This window comes from Cricetulus griseus, chromosome 4, assembly GCF_003668045.3.
Source record: "Cricetulus griseus strain 17A/GY chromosome 4, alternate assembly CriGri-PICRH-1.0, whole genome shotgun sequence".
NCBI lineage: Eukaryota > Metazoa > Chordata > Mammalia > Rodentia > Cricetidae > Cricetulus > Cricetulus griseus.
Genome location: NC_048597.1, coordinates 6,492,801 through 6,512,124, shown reverse-complemented (window position 1 = coordinate 6,512,124; position 19,324 = coordinate 6,492,801).

The window sequence follows — 19,324 nt, the reverse complement described above, 5'->3', positions numbered from 1 at the left end:
GCCCGACAGAGGCCTCTAAAGCAAAGAGAGTTCTCACGAAGGGATGATTAGATGTGCACAGTTCAAGTCCTTAAAAACCACATCAAGCAGATAAAGTATCAGAAAGGAAAGTGCTTGATTGGTGATATTTTCTTACCCTGGTAACCAATCAAAGGGCTATTTCGTTTCTTTGTCTGCTGGCTTCTGGTGGCATTCGCTGCATGCTCCCTCTGCAGTCCTGACAGCTGTATTATTGAGCACAATCTGGGCAGAAGGACTAGTGACCAACCCTCTGGCTGCCCGTGTCATCCAAGGAAGGAACATAAAGCCATGCCTCTCAGTGTCCTATTCATAGGCAGTGTAGACTTGGCAGTGATGGCCATGGTATCGGGGCCAGAGGGACTGTGAGGGCACGCCTTTTGTGTCTTATTCTCATGATGACACACAGTGAGGTATATGGAGACATCAATCACAGCTACCCCCATGGAGGGCGTGAGGAAAGTTGTGCCCAAAGGAGGGCCAAGTGGTACTCAAGAAGAGAGGCAGGAGAGCTTCGTGGCTTCCCACACACCCCAAATTCCAAACACCACTGGATGCCACACCCATCGCCCACACCCCTTCCCACCCACTCTCCTCCCTCTGCAGCCTGGTTATTCGTTGTCCTTTGTTGCTGGGCATCGCAGCTGTTACTCCTGCTGCTGGGTGATCTTAGATGGGCTACTTGAACTCTGGGGACTCATCTGGTCCCTCAGGTGGGAACCATAACAGGACCAGGCCAGTGCTTGTTGGACTTGTCACAGCCCAGAATGTTTTTCATTAGAATTGGACTAACTGTGTGGCCCTGTGTTCTGTGATGATCCATAAAGTACAGTGTGTACTAAGCATTTGCATCTTTTCTTGTGCCTGAGTAGGGCCCATGGCAGCACCCAAGGGTGCCAAGCAAAAAGTCCATTCAGAACAAGCGAACAAGGGTATAGAGTCCAGCTGGGTTGCTTGAGGGTTCTCTTAGGAAAGCCCACGTGTGGTTCTGGGCCTTGTTCTCCTAGATTTCTGCTATGGTGCTGACCCTACCTGAAGCCAAATGTTGCTCTGAGGTAGCTGCAGAAAGATTGCAGGGTGCCCCGTCCCACTGTGGCACTCCTCCTCCTCCTCCTCCTCCTCCTCCTCCTCCTCCTCCATCTCCTCCTCCTGGTGGGCCCACAAACAATAGTTCTTCAGAAGCCACAGCATTTCATCTGTTTGGCTACAAGCTGACTCAATGTCATTCTCCACCAGCACAACGTCAGCTCAGGACAGCGCCAAACAGTCCCCACCGGTTTGTGGCAAGTGGCATAAACACCAGGCGGGTGGCTGAAATCACTGGCTGAGTCATCTGCACATGGGGATGAATGGCATTCAGTCAGCTCAGGAGAGCGCTGGCCAAGGGGGCTGGGGCTCACTCCTGACAGTGAGTGCGGGCAACCCCACTCAAGAGCCATGCCTTCGGCCAGCTCTCAGTGAGGGTCCCACACTTGGCAACACTGTGATGTCTCAAGGCAACGCTGTGGTCATCAGAGTTCAGCGGGTGGGACTCAACATAAACTTTGGCTGGAGTTGTCTCCACAGAGCAGAGGAGGGGAAAGAAGCGAGGCTGAGAGAGGTCAGGGAAGAAGAGAAAACCTCAACACAGATATATTAACAGATATTGGGGAAATGGCTCTGGGCAAGCATGCTTGTTATGCACACACAAGGGTCTGAATTTGAATCCCCAGAACCCACCAAAAAGCACAGCCTGGCCTGAGTTCATGTCAGCGCCAGCACTGGGGGTGGCGACAGGTAGACTTTGAGATTTCACCGCCTACCAAGCCCAGTCCAACAGCAAGCATCACATTAAGTAAAACCCTATCACAAGGAAATAAGACCGAGCGGCAGAGGAAGACAAATAACCCTCTGGCTTGTGGATATGTGCCCAAGTGTCCTGCAATACACAGACACACCACAAATGAAGTGGTTTTAGTATATATCTTATAATTTATTTAAAACACCCAATTCTAAAAGAAGAGGTAGATATAAGGGAAGCAAAGAATTATATCACAAAACTTTTAATCAGAAAAATTATTGGAAGGAAAAAGGTGGTCAGTCTCTGTTTTGCTCACCTTCCTCCAGTCCTCGGAGCTGAGGATCCAATCCAAGACCTGTACTTGACAGAATCACTCTGTCACTGAGATAACTCCACAACCCCTCTTTTGCTTGAGTTTTCAATGATTATTATGTTTCGGTTCAAACTCAGGAATTAAGTGACCATTTCACTCCGGCAACCAGAATGGAGTCAGAAAAAAAGAAATTGCAAGAAGTTAAATGTCCCCAGAGTCACACAGTTAGACAAGACCTTCCTGTGTTACCTGGTTCTTAGCCGGAAACCTGGACGTGGGTCAGACAGGTGCAGCACATCTTTGGATACAAAATTGAAGGGACGCCCCCTTAATCACTTGTCACAATGTTTTAAGATGGTTTAAATCAAAAGTGTCACAAAAAGACATAATGAGCGAAACACCTGAAGTTTACATCCAGACAGGATGATTTTTCCAAGACACTTACATGGACTGACCTGGAGCCACACGCCCAGCCTGCCTTCCCAGTTTACCCAGGCCATTGCAAGTCACCCGTGAGGCCACAGCCTTCCCTCTGGTGTCCTCCAACTTTGGTCATGTGGATTTCTAGAGGCTGAAAGTAGCTCAACAATATAAGAATGAGGCGCTGGTCATGTTCAGATGCCAGCAAATCCAGTCCTTGCGGTGAGTGTGGTGGCCAAACAGTGTGGTACATGGAAACCTCATTTCAAATTCCCTGCTCTACCCTTGCTAGCAAAGCACAGCTCCATGTTTAAGCCTTAGCTTTCTCATCCATAAAGAGCGGTGGTAACAGTATTCAGTGGCAGGACTAGAGTGTCCTGAGCCACTGTGACTGTGGAGTGTACAGTGAAGGAACCCTCCCATCACCCCACACAGCACAGGCTACAGAGTTCTCTGTCAAGACAGCTGTCCCCCTTACATTCAGCTCTCTCTTTTGGAGGTCCATCTGGAGAGCCCTCTTGAGGAATGTGGGTCCATTGTTTTCTTTACAAAACCCTTGAGTCTAGTGACATCGAGAATTCACTGGAACCGCTGTTTAGCACCAGGTATCTGTGATTTCTTGGAAGTGTCATTTAGTTCCAGTCCTGTCTGAAGGCTGTAGGTCAACCAAAGATCACAGAGGACACAGCTGAGCCCAACAAGTAGATATTGGGGTTGGGGTGAGCTTCCGACCTGTGTCAGTCCCATGGAGCATCCGGATGGCCGTGGGCACACCTCCTTCTAGCACACCAAGGTTGGCCTGTCATTTAAAGCCACTCCTCTTTCCTCCATTCCTACAGTGGCCTATCACCTGGGCCTGACAGCCTAAGGTGGGACGCCAGTGTGAGTCTGGGTGGTTTTGCAAAACACTTGAAAATTAAATGTAGTGAATACTGGAACCTGGCCTGCATTCCTTACACTGGGTGAAATAGAGTTTTATTTCCCCAGCACTCAGGAGACAGAGGCAGGCAGATCTCTGAGTTCAAGGCCAGCCTGGTCTACAGAGCAAATTCCAGGACAGCCAAGGCTACAAAAAAGGAAGGAAGGAAGGAAGGAAGGAAGGAAGGAAGGAAGGAAGGAAGGAAGGAAGGAAGAGTTCTGTTTTCCTACAGCAGCTGTTTTTGCTGCCATTCCCCTGCCACCCCAAACACGACTCACCAAGATGGGGTGCAAAGACACACCTGTCTGCTTTAAGTTCTGGGATGTGTGAATTGCTCTGCTCAGATTTTTTAACTACTCTGAGAAAAACAACATTTATTGGTTTTTAAAAAGCTGTGCCTGGAGCCAGGTGTTGGTGACTCACGCCTTTAATCCCAGTACTCAGGAGGCAGAGGCAGGTGGATCTCTGTGAGTTTGAGGCCAGCCTGGTCTCCAGAGCGAGTTTCAGGACAGCCTCCAAAACAATACAGAGAAACCCTGTGTTGAAAAACCAAACCAAACCAAACCAAACAAAAACAAAAACAAAAACAAACACAAACAAACAAACAAAAAAGGTATGCCTGGGCTGGATAGGTGACTCAGTGGTTAAGAGCACATAATCCTGAGTTCAATTCCCAGCACCCACATGAGCAGTTTAGGCTCACAACTGCCTAAACCCCAGTGCCAGGGGATCTGAAACCTCTGAGTGCTGAGTGTGTCTGCACTCACGGGCATATACCCGCACGCACACAGACACACACTCCTAAAAATAATAAAAATCAATGAAAAAACAGAAAGACAGGCTCTGCGTGCAAGTCTAACAACAGACCAGAGTGAAGATGCCTCCCTCCTAGGATGCTTTCTTCCCTTTCCAAAGAAAAATGTTTAAGTTCCTTTAAAACATTTTATCTTGTTTTGTTTTGGTTTATTTTTTTACATTTACTTGCTTTGTGTGTGGGGACTATAGAGGTCACAGCATGTGGAGGTCAGAGGACAGCTTGTGGGAGTCGGTTCACTCCTTCTGCCATGTGAACCCCTCTGGTTGTCAGGCTTAGCAGCAAGCATCTTTGCCCACTGAGCCAGCTTGCCAGGCAATGGTGTCGAACACCTTTAAAGCCAGCACTCAGGAGGCAGAGGCAGGTGGATCACTGTGAGTTCAAAGCCAGCCTGTTCTACAGACCCAGTTCCAGAACAGCCAGATAGAGAAAACCTGTCTCAAAAGAACAAACAAACAAAGGCTATGTAAACTGTACCTGGACATTGAAGGATTCTCAGCAATTGGGAAGTGTCACTCACAAGCCGGGTCCTGGCCCTGCCCCCATCAGCTTCTCCACAGCTGGACCACAGGGGTGGGCACAGCACACTGTTTCTAACTTGAATCTGTTGCCAAAAAGGAAACAGAGGGAAGTTCTGAGGCTGGCATTTTTTTCTTTTTGAGACACGGTCTTGTGTAGCCCGGTCTGGCCTTTAACTCTTTAGGTAGTAGAGGCTGATTTTCAACCGGGCCTCCTGTCTCTACCCCCAGCATACACTAGTATGCTTGCTTGAGGCAGAGTTGCAGGCTGAACCCGTGTTAAGCAAGCGCTGTGCCAACTGAGCTGCAGCCCCAGCCATTAATAGTGGCTATCTTTCAAAAGAAACATCTTCGTTATTGGTTTTTAAATTAGAAGGGTGATTTTCACTCACTGTAAATAAATTAGACCATTTCACAACAAATACCGGAGGGCAGGGCAAAGTGGTGTGTAATTCTGGCGCTGTGAGAAGCCACTACAAACTCTACCCTGCTGTGCATTAGGGGACATTTTCTTCCTTGACTTTGCACATGTGTAGTTAAGAACAGTCAGCCCTGCACATCCATAGGCCCCACACACATAGACTCAATCACAATCAGAGAGAAAAGACCCTTGGGTTGAGTCTGTGTCAAACATACACTCTTTTCAGACCATGACTGCATAAACAGGGTAACATCACCCCGTGCTATAGCTGTGTTAGGCTTTCCGAGTCACCCCGAGATGCCTGGAATTGTTGGGAGACTGTTCAGAGGTTACATGTAAACAGTGAGCTTCCGGTATGAGGAAATAGAGAAGCCAGGGGTCTGGGTGTCAGTGAGGTCCTAATGACAGCTGACGATGAGTGGCAGGTCAGAATTAAACTATGACGTCATCATCACCTGTCTCATTTGTTCATCAGTACATGACCGACAGCACAGCTTCTTTTGCCAACAGTGATGCTCTGGCATTGCCATGTTAACCCTGGGTGACACTGAGGCTTATCAATTCCCCTCAAATGACCACTTTGTTTCACTTTTAGTATTTCTAATACAAATCACACATTTAAAAGCCCCCCTATATACACGCCTGCATACCCCATCCACTTACGCTAAGGTACCTCCCTAGGGTAGAATTGGTACCTTGAAGGTATCAGTGGCAAGGCTTGGATTCTGTCACACCAGTAGCCTGAGGACCTGTCTCCAAGTAGCCTCATGAATACAGAGACGTTGTTAGAACACAGTGTGCACTTGTAACTTGATCTTTTTATCATCCTATAAACTCTCCAAGACCATTTGTAAAAGCTTTTCAACATTTTAAATGAATCAAAACTTCCTCAAGAAAGCCCCCACATTCTCTCTCTCTCTCTCTCTCTCTCTCTCTCTCTCTCTCTCTCTCTGTCTTACACAGACACACACAGAGACACATAGGAAGACAAAAACCAGCTACAATCAGGTTGTGTGTGTGTGTGTGTGTGTGTGTGTGTGTGTGTGTGTGTGTGTTCATGTCGCCCTTGCTAGCCACCTTGTTTGAGACATGATCTTCTGCTGTTCTCTGCTGCATATGGCAGGGAAGCTGGCCTGTGGGCTTCTGAGAATTCTTTAGTCTCTGTCTCCATCTGGCCATGAAAGCACTGGCCTTACAGATGCACACAGTGGAGTCCAGCTTTATGGAGGTTCTGGGGATCCAGACGCAGGTTTTTATGGTTGTGCGACAAGTTTTCAAATTGTTCTTTATCTACTGAGTCATCTCTCCATCCCCCAATTACATTATTCTTAAATGTTCTTTCAATTCCTATGCTAAAACTTTTTTTTTCTTTCCTACAGAAGTAGTATAGTAGTCACACTAATATTGAATTTGGGTTTTTCTTTCTGTTTCTTCATATACTGTGACCTTCAACCCATGTCAATTATGAATAAGTTCTATTTTTTAGATGTTTGTTGGGCATTCTCCAGGCAGACATACTGTGCCAATCCTTCATGGCCAAACATTTTAGTTTCTTTTTTCTATAATTGTGTGAACAGTGAATGTCCTTGTTTCTATACATCTTTATGTGTGAAGTTTCCTATGCTTACGTCTAGAAAAACACTCATTCCATAGACTGCCCAACAAGGAAGTCAACAGCTATAGTCCAATTGTCCTTCAGGGTAAATGCTCCTCCTGACCATGCACTCTGTGTCCTCAAGTTCCAACCAGCTAGAGCAGAAAATGCTTAGAGGAAAAGAACTGTATCTACAGCAAACATTTGCAGAAATTTTTCTTCTTGTCATTATTTCCTAATGTGGTATAACAAATATGATGTACACGGCTTTACATGTATGTGTTAGGTATCCTAAGCAGTCTAGAGGTGATTTATGGTAAGCAAAGATTGTGTAGGGTGAAGATGATACTATTTTTATAGGTACTCGAGCATCTTCAGTCTTTGGCATCCACTGGGGAGGGTATCAATGCCCCATGAATACCAACTATAAATGAAAGCAAAAAGATTTATTCCTTTTTCACCAGAGTTAGATTTTATACAGGGTTGAGTGAAACAAGGGGGTGGTGGCCCAAGGGCCTGTGCAGAGTGGTTGCAGGGCTAGTTCCAAAAAGTCCTCTGTGGGAGGTTGGATTTTCCTCCTTCATTTCTTGTTACGAGGCAGACACTGTACTTTCCACTCAGCTAAGACTCAAGGAAAGGGTTGAGACACAGGCAAAGCATTCTTGAATTAACAGTCACATTACGTTTGCTCCTTTTAAAACATCAACTCCCAGATTATAAAATCCTAGCTAGCTCCTAGCAAGCTCAGCATCAATTCACTTCCCTGTGTGTGCACTTAGGCACAGGCTCTCGTGTTTCTCAAGCTGGCCTCCAGTGATGACACTGAACTTCTCGTGCCGCCTCAAGGCCCCCAGTTCTGGGCTATAGATGTGTTCCAGGACACCAGGTGTATATGGAACTGGAAACCAAACCTAGGATTGCCACATGCTAGGCAGGCGCTCTACCATCTGAGCTGCAGCCCAAGCCCCGAAGACACCCATTTCAGTAAGGTACCCAGCAGGTCCATGATGCTCACTTGGCAGCTATGAGTTGCAGTTGCATTTTCTGTATAGATGGGAGAACCAGGCTGGCAGTCCGAAGTCCTTTAGCTGGCTTCCCTCTCTATCTCTCAGCAGAATTTGAGTATCCTTTTCAATGTAACCATTTTTATTTTATGTGACTGTGGTTTTGTCTGAATGTATCTATGTGTACCGCACATATGCCTGGTGCACACAGAGGGCAGGAGAGCTGGAGTTACGAACAGTTATGAGCCACCATATAGGTTTTAGGAATGGAACCCAGGTCCTCTATAAGAACAGCCAGTGCTCTTACCCACTGAGCCCTCTCTCCAGCCCCTCCCTTCCAGTTCCTCCCCTGGAAATCCAGTTCACATTCCCAGGGCCATATTTGACATCTTCAGCAGTATTTATACCTATGAGATAGGATCTTACCTGACTTGGTTCAATTTTATTTAAAGTTTGGATTTCTGATTCCCCACACCAATAGGAGAGGAAAACAAGATGCTCTTCATAGCCCACAACACAGACATGGTCTGAAGGTCATCCTAAGCCATTCTTCAGATATTATAGATCATCTATTGTCCATCATGGCGCCACTAACACGGAGCTACTGAGCACTTGGAGTCCAGCCCCTCCCCCCCACAGTGTGCTGTAGGTGTGAAATACACGCTGGATTTTGAGGAGCATGCCAAAAAAAAAAAAAAGTTCAAGCGATTTCATTAGTAATTTTACGTTAAACAATGATGCTTGAGACATAGTGACTAGATACAATGTATTACTAAAATTATTTTATCCATTTCCTTTAGCTTTTAGTATGTTCATGATAAAGATTTAGAATCACCCATGTATCCTGAGGAGCGTCTCCCTGGCCAGCTCTGCTCCCAGCTGTCTTAGCCTCTCTCTCTCTCTCTCTCTCTCTCTCTCTCTCTCTCTCTCTCTCTCTCTCTGTGTGTGTGTGTGTGTGTGTGTGTGTGTGTGTGTGTGTGTGTGTGTATCAGTCTCTCCCTCTTTCCTTCCTTCAACTCCATTCAGTCCATCTGCACAGGCAATTGTTATTTCCTGGACAGATTAGATGCCTGTCCCTTGAGCTTGTCGGTACATCAACCAGGAAAATGCTTTCTGAGGGAAAAACAAAGCTCCAATCTGTGTTCCTGCTAAGGTCAGTTCTGGAAGCCAGTGTTGGGTCCCCAGAGTTGGCATGCTGGCCAGCACAGCAGTGATTGTGACTGACTTTCCTCTTTGTGCCGCTTCCTGGCCACACAAGAACCATGGCTCTCACTGAGGCTTGGAGGGTTACATATGTCTCCTGCCCCCAACACCTAAAGCCCAAGCTTCTGTCTCGAGGACTTTGATAGGTAGGGCTTGTTATCAGTCTTTGCTATGGCCACAGCAGACTTAAGTGTTCACTGGTATGGAGGCAGTGATTGTCCGAACCACAGTCCAGTGGCAGGTTCCTGTAGTGATATATTGTTTATTATTATTATTAAAGCCACTGGAGATCAAAATAGCAAAGTGTCCACACTAGTTAGCTCAGTGGTGGTAGTACACACCTTTATTCCCAGGACTCGGGATTAAGAGGTAGACAGATCGGATCACTGTGAGTTCAAGGCCACACTGACTACATGAAATTGATCTGGTCCTAAAAGAAATTATCTCACACAAAGGTGATCTCAGCACCTGGGATCACACACCTTTAATCCCAGCATTACGGAGGTATATAAGACAGAGCAGGGGCTCAGAGCTGGCATTCAGTCTGAGAGTGAGTCTCTAGCCACACTGAGGAGAGCATAGCAGTCTGAGTGAATCTGAAGAGTAGTGAATTTGGGAGCAGTTAGAGGATCACCTCTTCAGTATGAGCAGAGCTAGAAGAAAGAGGTTGTGGCTGGCTGCTTTGCTTTTCTGATCTTCAGCTTGGAGTTTGAACCCCAATATCAGTCTCTGGGTCTTTTGTTTTTCGTGTTGCAGACTCCAGCTGGGGCAGCAGCAGTGTTCAGTGGCGATGGTGATCCTGGCAGTGTCCAAAGCAGGCTTTCCCAGAGGCTGGATCTTAAGCATCTCCCTTCCCTCTGAAACCGGTTCTATGGTCTCCTCGTTGATGTGATGAACTTGTCAGTCTCCCTTCATCAGTTTCCTTTCTGCTAGCTGAACCAGAGTGAAGGACCGCACTGAATGATCACCTGTAACGATCAGGTGATGGAGCTGAAATACAAGCCTGTACGGGACCGTCCCCACCCAGCGGCTGCAGGTGAGAGTAGCTCTCCAAGAAGAGGCCGTCAGTAAGTAGATCCTTAGAAACAGGGACTGTCAAAATTGAAAGCAGGGACTCACACATGTGCAGATCAGAATCCATGGTAGCTCTGCTCCCAATAGGTCAGAATTAGGACAACCCAAGTGTCCATCCATGCAAGAGTGGGTAAACAATGCTGTGTGTGATTATAAAGGAATGCCCTTCAGCCTTAAAACTGAAGAGAACTTTGCTACATGCTACAACAGAGAAGAGCCCTATGGACCTTGAATGAGACAAGGAAGCACACTAACAGACAAACATTGTGTCTTTCTATTTGTCTGAGAAAGCCTCAGTAGACATCTTTAGAGACAGGGGGGAGAGCAATGCTTGCCCGGAGCTGCAGGTGAGGGAGCCAGGCGCTGTTTCCTGACCATAGCTTCAGTGCTGAGACGAGATGAATATTAAGGTAGACGACGGTGACAGGTACTGAGACACACATTTTCTCAGTGACACCAAGCTGTCCATTCAGATAATAATTGACAATAGTTAAGTTTCTGCAAATTTATAATAAAGCAGTTTGAAGAAGAATTGAAGCAGCAGCAGGCATCATCTCTGCGTTCCAAATGAGCCTAAAATGTTGTCCTTTGAGGCAGTGATTGCGAAAGTCATTGACCACCCAGTGCAACAGGAGTCGGCCATGACCAGTCACTGAACATGCACAAAACATAGGAGTCAGCCATGGACAGTCATAGAACACATCTGTCACATAGGAGTCACTGAACACATTTGTAACAGTGACTCATTATTTTAAAAAGGGGGATTTTAGAAAAATTTTATTCTAGGGAGGGGTTTTATCATCTTAAAATTTTCCCTTTTGTAAACTATATCAAAGCATTTGATCACAGTGTTATTTCATATTTAAATTGTATACACACCAAGTATGGTTTTTGAAAAAATAAAAATGGACTGTAAAAATAATTAAAATTTAAGTGTAATCACTACATAAGGATTATTTAAAAATTTTTAGCACATAGGAAAAAGGTACATCAAGAAATTTGCCCCTATTTAAGAACTCTAAAAATATATATAACATTACTAGTAGTTTGGCTGCTGAATTTCTATAAATTGATATTAATATTAATCAACCATACTAAAGAAAACATTTAAAAGAAAAAACTATTTCCTGTAGTTTTCTATACAAGATCTTATTTTGTAAACTCTTTGTCATCTTATATTTTAAGAATAGCAACCCAAAATCTCAGAAACATAGATTAATAAAGCAAAGCAATTTTTAAAAGAGGACAAGTTTCACATTATGGATATTTTATCAAAATAAAAATAATTTATACAAATAAGATGCATGTCTAGTTTATACTCCCAAAGAGGTTCTACCTGGGGTAGAGTCTGGGCTTAAATATAATTTTTTAAACCCCACAAGAGAGGATGACTGTGAAAGCATGGAATGAGTTGAATTCATAAATGTTCAATTTCAAAGGCGTATATCTACAATTTCCAGGCAGAGGAGGCCTGCAGGGTGACGGCAGGTGCAGCTGTGTGCCATTGGCTTTAATAAACTCACTGTCTACATGTGATCATCGGGAAACTACCTGAAAATTCAGATATCAAGTTTCTCTGGCAAAATCAGAAGATATGTCATATTAGCCAGGGTTCTGAATGGCAGGGCAAATTGCTGCTGAGTGGAGATGTCCTTCAGGCCGTGGTCTCATTCTTCCCAGCTCAATTCTCCCCTACCCCTTGCCCACTTTAATAATATTTGAGGCCTTTGGGCTCCCAGTTCACACTCTACATGGGCAGGAAGACCTGGGCTGGGAACACCAGGCCTCTTAAGCCATGCTTGTCTTATGCTTATAGAAGCAGGCCAGGACTGATGGCCACATAGAAGGATGGGAACAGTTGTGTGGGCCGAATAGTCTCTGTCCTCATTCGCCTTCTGGGGACAACACTTCTATTGCTAAACTATAAACTCAGGCTGTGCCTTCAATATGTAAGCTTCGCTTTAATCCCTACCTCTCAAAACCGAAATGAATCCACTAAGCCAGGCTCGGATCTGAATTCACAGAAATCTAGAATTCACAGGCTTCCCACATACAGAACAAGAAGCCATTCTAGAAAGTTGCTTTCAAGATGAGATATAAGAATTATGAGACTTGTTGGGCTGCTTGTTTGTTTTTGTTTTACAAGGCAAACTTAGAGGGACTTCAACACCGCTATTATGGGTGAGAAGGTCCCCTCTCATTTTGGGGTGATCAAGGAACGCCCTGGGGTACCCCAGGTAGAGCAGCGAGCCTCTGGGCCCCAGCGCAGGTGCTATTTGATGGCATCAATCCCTCTCACATTAAAGCATTTCTAGTTATTTTAGCTGTAGTTAAAAGGCAGGGAAAATGAGGGCACAGAGGGGACAGCAGAGACATTAGTCCTGATTCTCTAGTTTCTCAGTTGCCTCTCTCTTAGCTCGAGCTCAGCGCTGCCCTCCTGTCTCACCCAGAGACTCACAGGACCGTTTCAGAGACGGACCCTGAAAGAGCTCAGGTTGTGGACTGTAGACCAGTGCTGTGACACTTGCTTTCCACGGCCCCTATCTTCTCTCTGGGCCTCCTAAGGACAGCAGCACTCACAGTGGCCTATGGGATATTCCAGAAGCACCTGCTCATGCTTGCTGTAAAGTCAATCCCCTCTCTTTTGCGGGGTACACAACGCATCTGCAGAGCCTTTTCAAGTCTGAGGCCATCTCCTATCACTTCCAGATGGGAAAGTCCCTCAGGACCAGCCGAGGCTCCCAGAGGGCCCAGGGGCACGGCTTCTTTAGGCTGTAGGTATATTTATATCATGGTAGCTGACTGGATTATGCAATGTCATTTCAACAACATAAACAGGCTCAGGATAGCACCAGGTCGTCTTTTCAAAATAAACCTGTGGCCCAGGAGTCTCATCCCTGAGGGGATTTTTTTCCAACTGGGCAGGACTAGAAGGCTAAAGCTTCTAGTAGGTAGGCTGGTCTGCTTTCTCCATCTTTCCCTGAAAGTTTGAATTCCCTCAAGAGTGAGCACACCATTGTGAGGGCTGCTCTCTGGTCAGATCTTTTGAACAACACTTATCTGTTGGATAAGACAAAACTCTGAAGACAGAATGCTCAAAACAGTCGCGCCTACTCCACAAGCCTGTCACTCAAGGGTTCCCTATTCTGCTCTGTACTCAGGGGCCTGCCACCCGCAAGTCCTACCTTCTTGACTGCTAGTGCTCCCAGTTCCTTCCCTCAGCCAGTCAGCCTAACCCCCCCTACCTCATGTTTCTACTGCCTTGTAACACACCCTTCAAGATTCGACTCAAATGCCGATTCCCTCCTCACTTCTCAGTGGGCCATGGGGACAGAGTGACCTCCCGTCCTTTTCATTCCTCTAAGATGGGGGTCACTCCCAACTCTGACTTCTCTAGTGGAGCTGGGAAAGAGAGGAGGCAGTGAGGAAGATGAGGAGAAGGGAGGCTGCAAGAGTTTGCTAGTAAAACATCGTCTTAATCTGGTACCTTCCGTCACGTTCCTGTCTTCTTTTCTTTCTTTTTCCTTCCTTCCTTCCTTCCTTCCACCCTTCCTGCCTCCTCCCTTCCTTCCTCCCTCCCTGTCTTCCTTCCTTCCTTCTGCCCTTCCTGCCTTCCTTCCTCTATTGCTGTTTAAGCCAGGTCTCTCGTAGCGCAGGCTGGCCTGGAACTCTCTAAATAGTGGAGGAATACCTTACTCATGGTATTTCTTGCCTTCCCCTCCCAACTGCTGGATTACAGGCATGTGACACCACACCGAGTCCATTCAGCTCTGGAAATCAAACCCCGAGCCTCATGCACGCTGTACAAACACTCTGACAGCCAAGTCACACCTGCAGCCTCTCCATTGCATTTCCAAATAGAAAAGATCACCACAGGAATTTGTGTAACAGAATTTCAGAGTTGAGAACACAGTGCCATTATCTTCTCTGGTTACCGATTCAAACTCCAGAACAGAAAAATAACGTGAGATGTCACTTAGGAATGTCACTCAGGGCTACAAAATGTGAAGGCCTTATGCTCTGAGTTTCCAATCAAGAAGCACAACCTCCCAGGGCCACATGGTCTCCTAGGGAAGTTCTGGACTTTGAGCTTCGTGAACTTACTGTTCATCTGTCTGTTTTCCTGATACTTGCTCCCATTTATTCCTGTTAAGACCTTCAGTGTTAGGTGCCTCCCACCCAGGAATTAAATGGATGAATCACTGTGTTCTTGACTTAGCAAAGCCACCAGGGAGTGTTCACAGTATTCAACCCGATTCTAACAGTCCCAGTTCCTCCGAGTTGGGTTGCATAGAACTGGTGGCTTTGACTTTGACTGACACAGTATTAGAACATGTCTGAGTCTGCGTGCTTGGCTTCAGGGCCTGTAGACACCAACACCGGAGGGGTTTGCATACAACCTATGGACAGCCCCTTGTGCCCTTTCAGTCATCTCTCCACGCCTTATGATGACAAATGTGAGTGAGGTGCGAATTCTGCACTGCCTTGCAAATAACAATAAGAAAGATTCAGGATAGACGTAATTTTTACCAAATATTTTAAATCCAGAGTTGGTTGAGTCCACAAGTATAGAACACACAGCCCTAGAAACTGCCAAGCCAGGAGGTTGGCTATATTTTCCAGCATGATTTTTTAAACTATTTTTTTTAATCTCATAAAATGAACCACCGGGCATTGGTGGTTCACGCCTTTAATCCCAGCACTCGGGAGGCAGAGGCAGGCAGATCTCTGTGAGTTCGAAGCCAGCCTGGTCTACAGAGTGAGTGCCAAGACAGGCTCCATAGCAATACAGAGAAACCCTGTCTTGAAAAACCAAAGGAAAAAAAATGTATAATCTCAAACTAAAATCATCAGCTCCCATTTAATGAAACAGCAGAGCCATCACTATACAGAAATGATTACAGAAACTCAATTATATCACAAATCCATGAAGGTGTAGTTAAGCTCAGCATTCTTCCAGAGCTCAAGACCAAACAACACAGTAGTATTATTTGCCATGGAAAATTCTAGCTCTCCGTGAGCGAGTGAGCAGTTTGAGTTCACTGAGGGTAGCTTTGTCTTGTGTCTGAATGCCAACAAAATGAGCTCAGAAATTTCCAGAAGCGTCTGTAGAAATTCTTTTGAACCTGTGTGACACCTCGAAACTGCACCTGGAGGAGACCCAACCAAAGCCCAACTCTGTTGTTTTTGTTGTTGCTGATTCTTGCCTTTATTCTGGTCACCTTTCCGCCAGGTTCTGAGGGGCTCTTTGGAGCCCGTGTTTGCATCACACAGTCTCACAAATGCACAACTGTCTCCCATGGAAGACAGCCCCTGGGTAGATAAACAGCTGGCCACACAGAAACTGCTAGTCAATTTTACAAAACCATGATATTTGGTACCTTCTGAAAATCAAGTTTCTAAAGAAGTTCCTCCATAAATGCAGTGATCTTTGGGTTAGCTGATGACTTCTTAAAAAAAAAAAAAAAAAAAAAAAAAAAAAAACACCTTGGAAAACAGCCTTCGGGAATGGAACAAGCAAGGAGACCTCAGTCAAAGTCATGAGTTCTGTGCCCCAAAATATTATCCCTGAGACAATAATAAAACATATTAGTTACTCTCTTTATAACAGGAAAACCATGAATATAAATTAGGAAAAATGAGAAGGGTGGAAACTTATATTAGTAATGAGAAAAAACTTGCAACATATTAACATACATTGGTTACATTGTATATGCCTGTGCGTTTGAGCATGGATGTCCCTAGCACTGCACCACAGCGCCATCGTGAAGGTCAAAAGACAGCTTTCAGGAGTCAATTCTTGACACACACCATCCATACACTCAGGGTGTCTCTTGCTTCTGCTTCTCTTGAAATACAGTAAATATTCCAGACAGAGATGAGGCTAATGTCATAAGATAGAACCTGTTTAGTTCTTGGGGAAATTTTATAAGAATATTACAAGTTCCAGAAAAACGAGCAGGGCATAGCTAAAATAGCCAGTGACAGAGCAGTGGGTTCCAACCGTGCCTGCCAGTCCTAAATGGTCCCATCTGCATGGCTGATAACAGTTCTGCTCACTCATTTGTTTCCAGTGTGTAGCTTCCAGAACCTCTACAGTGGGGATACATTCATATACTTAAAAAGGGAGAGAAAGAAAGCTAGAAACACTGGTGCTCAGATTCGTTTTGCCCTCAGAGTCTCCCTTGCAAAGACTGGACCTGGGCCTCCGGTTGATGCTCTTAGAATGAGACAGCGAGGCTCAGCTGTCTCCAGCAAGTGACTTCTAGGATGGGGATGACAGCTTCATGATTAGACGCCTAGAATCTAACTTATTTGACAGCCATACTTACCACCCTCAATTTCTCTTAAAAAAAAAAAAAGGATTGTTTAATGACGTAGGACAGTACGTGTTTCTATGATGATGAAAGACCCTGATTACAGTATGTACCTTCAGGGACTCTTAATGCTGTATTTCTTAGTTGTGACAAATATCTGATAGTGACCTAAGATGTTTAAAAAAAAAAAAAAAAAGAGCATTATTCAGGCTGGAGAGATGGCTCAGCTGGGGAAGCTCTTGCCACCAAGCCTGACAATCTGAACTTCATCTCCGGAGTCCACATAGTGGGAAGAAGACTCTCATAAGATGTCCCTGACCACAGACTGGGATTTTATATAAAAGCTCATGTGTGCGTGCGCGCGCTTTTATACACACACACACACACACACACACACACACACACACACCATGGCACACTCCCCCTGCTAAGTAAGTGAATAAATGGATGCAATTTTTTAAAATTAAAGAACAAAGGCCATATTGTGTGAAAGGCACATGCAAGTTTCTGCCCTGCCTGTGCAGCTTTCTCGTAAATCTGAAATTATTCTAAAGAGGAAAAAATACATTCTTCAAATATTGCTTTACAGTAAGACAGATATTAATCTTTTAAGGCACCTTTCTCAACACCTTGTTATCCAAGACTAATATAATAAAATGCACTGGAAATGCTGAAAATTGTGTGTATGCTTTAATATAAAACCCCAGTCTATGTGTTGGTTAAATGGGAAAAGAGTAACTAGAAAATACACCAAACTGACAGCAGCTACGTCAGAGATCCTAGATGCTTTGGGTTTTTTTTTCTCTATATCTCTTCTGAATTTTTAAGATTTTTCTATGGTAATCATAAGACAGACTTCACCTTAGCATACCCTGCATAGAAAGGAGGTCAAATAAGATTGCTTCTAAACCCTATAAGGAAATTAAAACTCGCCACATGAATTTCCCAGGAGCCCCAATAGCAGGCGGGAGGCTGCCACTGCACAAAGCCAGGCTGAGCAGCATGAGGTGGCTCTGAACTTAGCCCAGCCTCTGTGGCGATTCCAGGTTCTATATGTGGTTAATGTGAGTTAGATAGAAACAGCTAATTATGCTTCGGGAACCAAGAGTCAAATTGATAATGATAGTATTCTTAATTTAGCATGATGGGAAGCTTGGTGAGCAGGGCCCATCTAATGAGAGGGTAACAGAAAGCAACGCCTGTGTCTTTGTAAAGCTAAACATTAAAATTAGCCGTATCTGTTACAAGGGGTGCAAGGTGCGGAGTTGGAAGATACTCACTCGGGGGCCGTTCCCCTCGGAGTCTTGCTAGGCCTGAGCAATTCACGCTACAGAGAACAGGTGGAGGAGGCTGGAAGAGTCGTCATCTGAAACATTTTTTTAGAGACAGAAATCAAAAAGGAGAGAATAATTTCAAATCTTAAAGCAACAACACAGCAAAAATCATCTCTGAGAGTTAAAACCCTTCCCCAAGAGAAATGACAACGCAGATGACTAACACAGCATGGAAACAACTTCGTGGGAAGAACACCGTTGGCCCTGCTTCCATAATGACCGCAGAGCAAGCAAAGCAGCCTCCCTAAGACCCCAGACTTTGCCTAGAAACAAAATATTTAGTCTGTTGTTGTTTTTATGGAAGGGTTTTCAGTGGAAAAGCAGTTCCACTTGTCAATCAGCTAAGTTCCAGGGGCTAATAGATTCCGGTGTTTGGGGCGGGGTGGGGGTGTCAACACAGAATTTAATTTAACATCTCACAATACGCCCACATGCCCAGAAAATGTGGGCAGCTTGATAGGGTGTACTGAGGCAAAGAAGCAAGACCCAAACAGCGCATTAATGTATAGGAAAGAATAGTTGCAATCAGCTCTTGTGAATTGGACAGAGGGCTTGGGGATGAAGCAATTATCAGCCATCGGGGATTAATAGTAAAGTGTGAATGCCAAGCTGTATATGTTAGGGGCAGAATATGTTGCCTATAGAAAACAACAAAGGACGTTTCTTACTATTAAGTGAGATTAAACGTAATGGCCTGATTTAATCACAAAGACAGAATTAAATTCAGATGGCAACTTCAAAGTGGACACATGAGCACAGGCCACCGCTTGCATTTACATATAGCTGGCATAGCTTGGCCTGCCGCACAATGGGATAAAGTTTCTTTGGCCACTTAAACAATTTTCCATTCTTCACTCTTTTTTTCCCTTGAACACTCACTGTATTTATCCCCCGATTGCATTCAGCTAATAAGAAGGAGCTGAGAGTTATTTTAATTCACGGATGCCATAATTTTTAATTCTTTCAAAGTATGAAAAAGCCTGAAAAGGTCAATAAGAACAGCGTACTTTATAATCAGATTGGAACCCAAAGGACCAAAGAGTAGAGGAAGGGGGAGGGAGGGGGAGAGAGAGAGAGAGAGGGGGGGGAGGGGGAGGGAAAGAGAGGGAGACAGAGAGAGAGAGAGAGAGAGAGATAAAGGGAGAGAGAGAGGGAGAGAGGGAGAGAGAGACAGAGAGAGGGAGAGAGAGGGAGAGAGAGGGAAAGGGGGCAGGAGGAGGAAGAAAAAAGAAAGAGGAGGGAGGGAGGGGCTGATGAGTTGGCTCAATGGTTAGCGTGTATCCCACACAAGCATGAGGACCCGAGTTCAGATCCCCAGCACTCCGGGAGACGCCAAGCATGGGTGCACACTCCTGCAGCCCCATCACCGGGGTGGGTGGTGGCGGAGATGGCCTGATGGGGAGGAATGCTGGCCCAGCCAGTCTAGCTGAACCGACAAACTCAACGTTCAGAGAGGGGCCAGGTGTCACAAAACTAAGATGAAGAGCAACCTCAGGCCTCCACAACTGTACTCACGGGTGAACCCGTGTATAGACACGTATACCCCATGTGCTCACACACACACACACACACACACACACAATTTTTTTCTATTA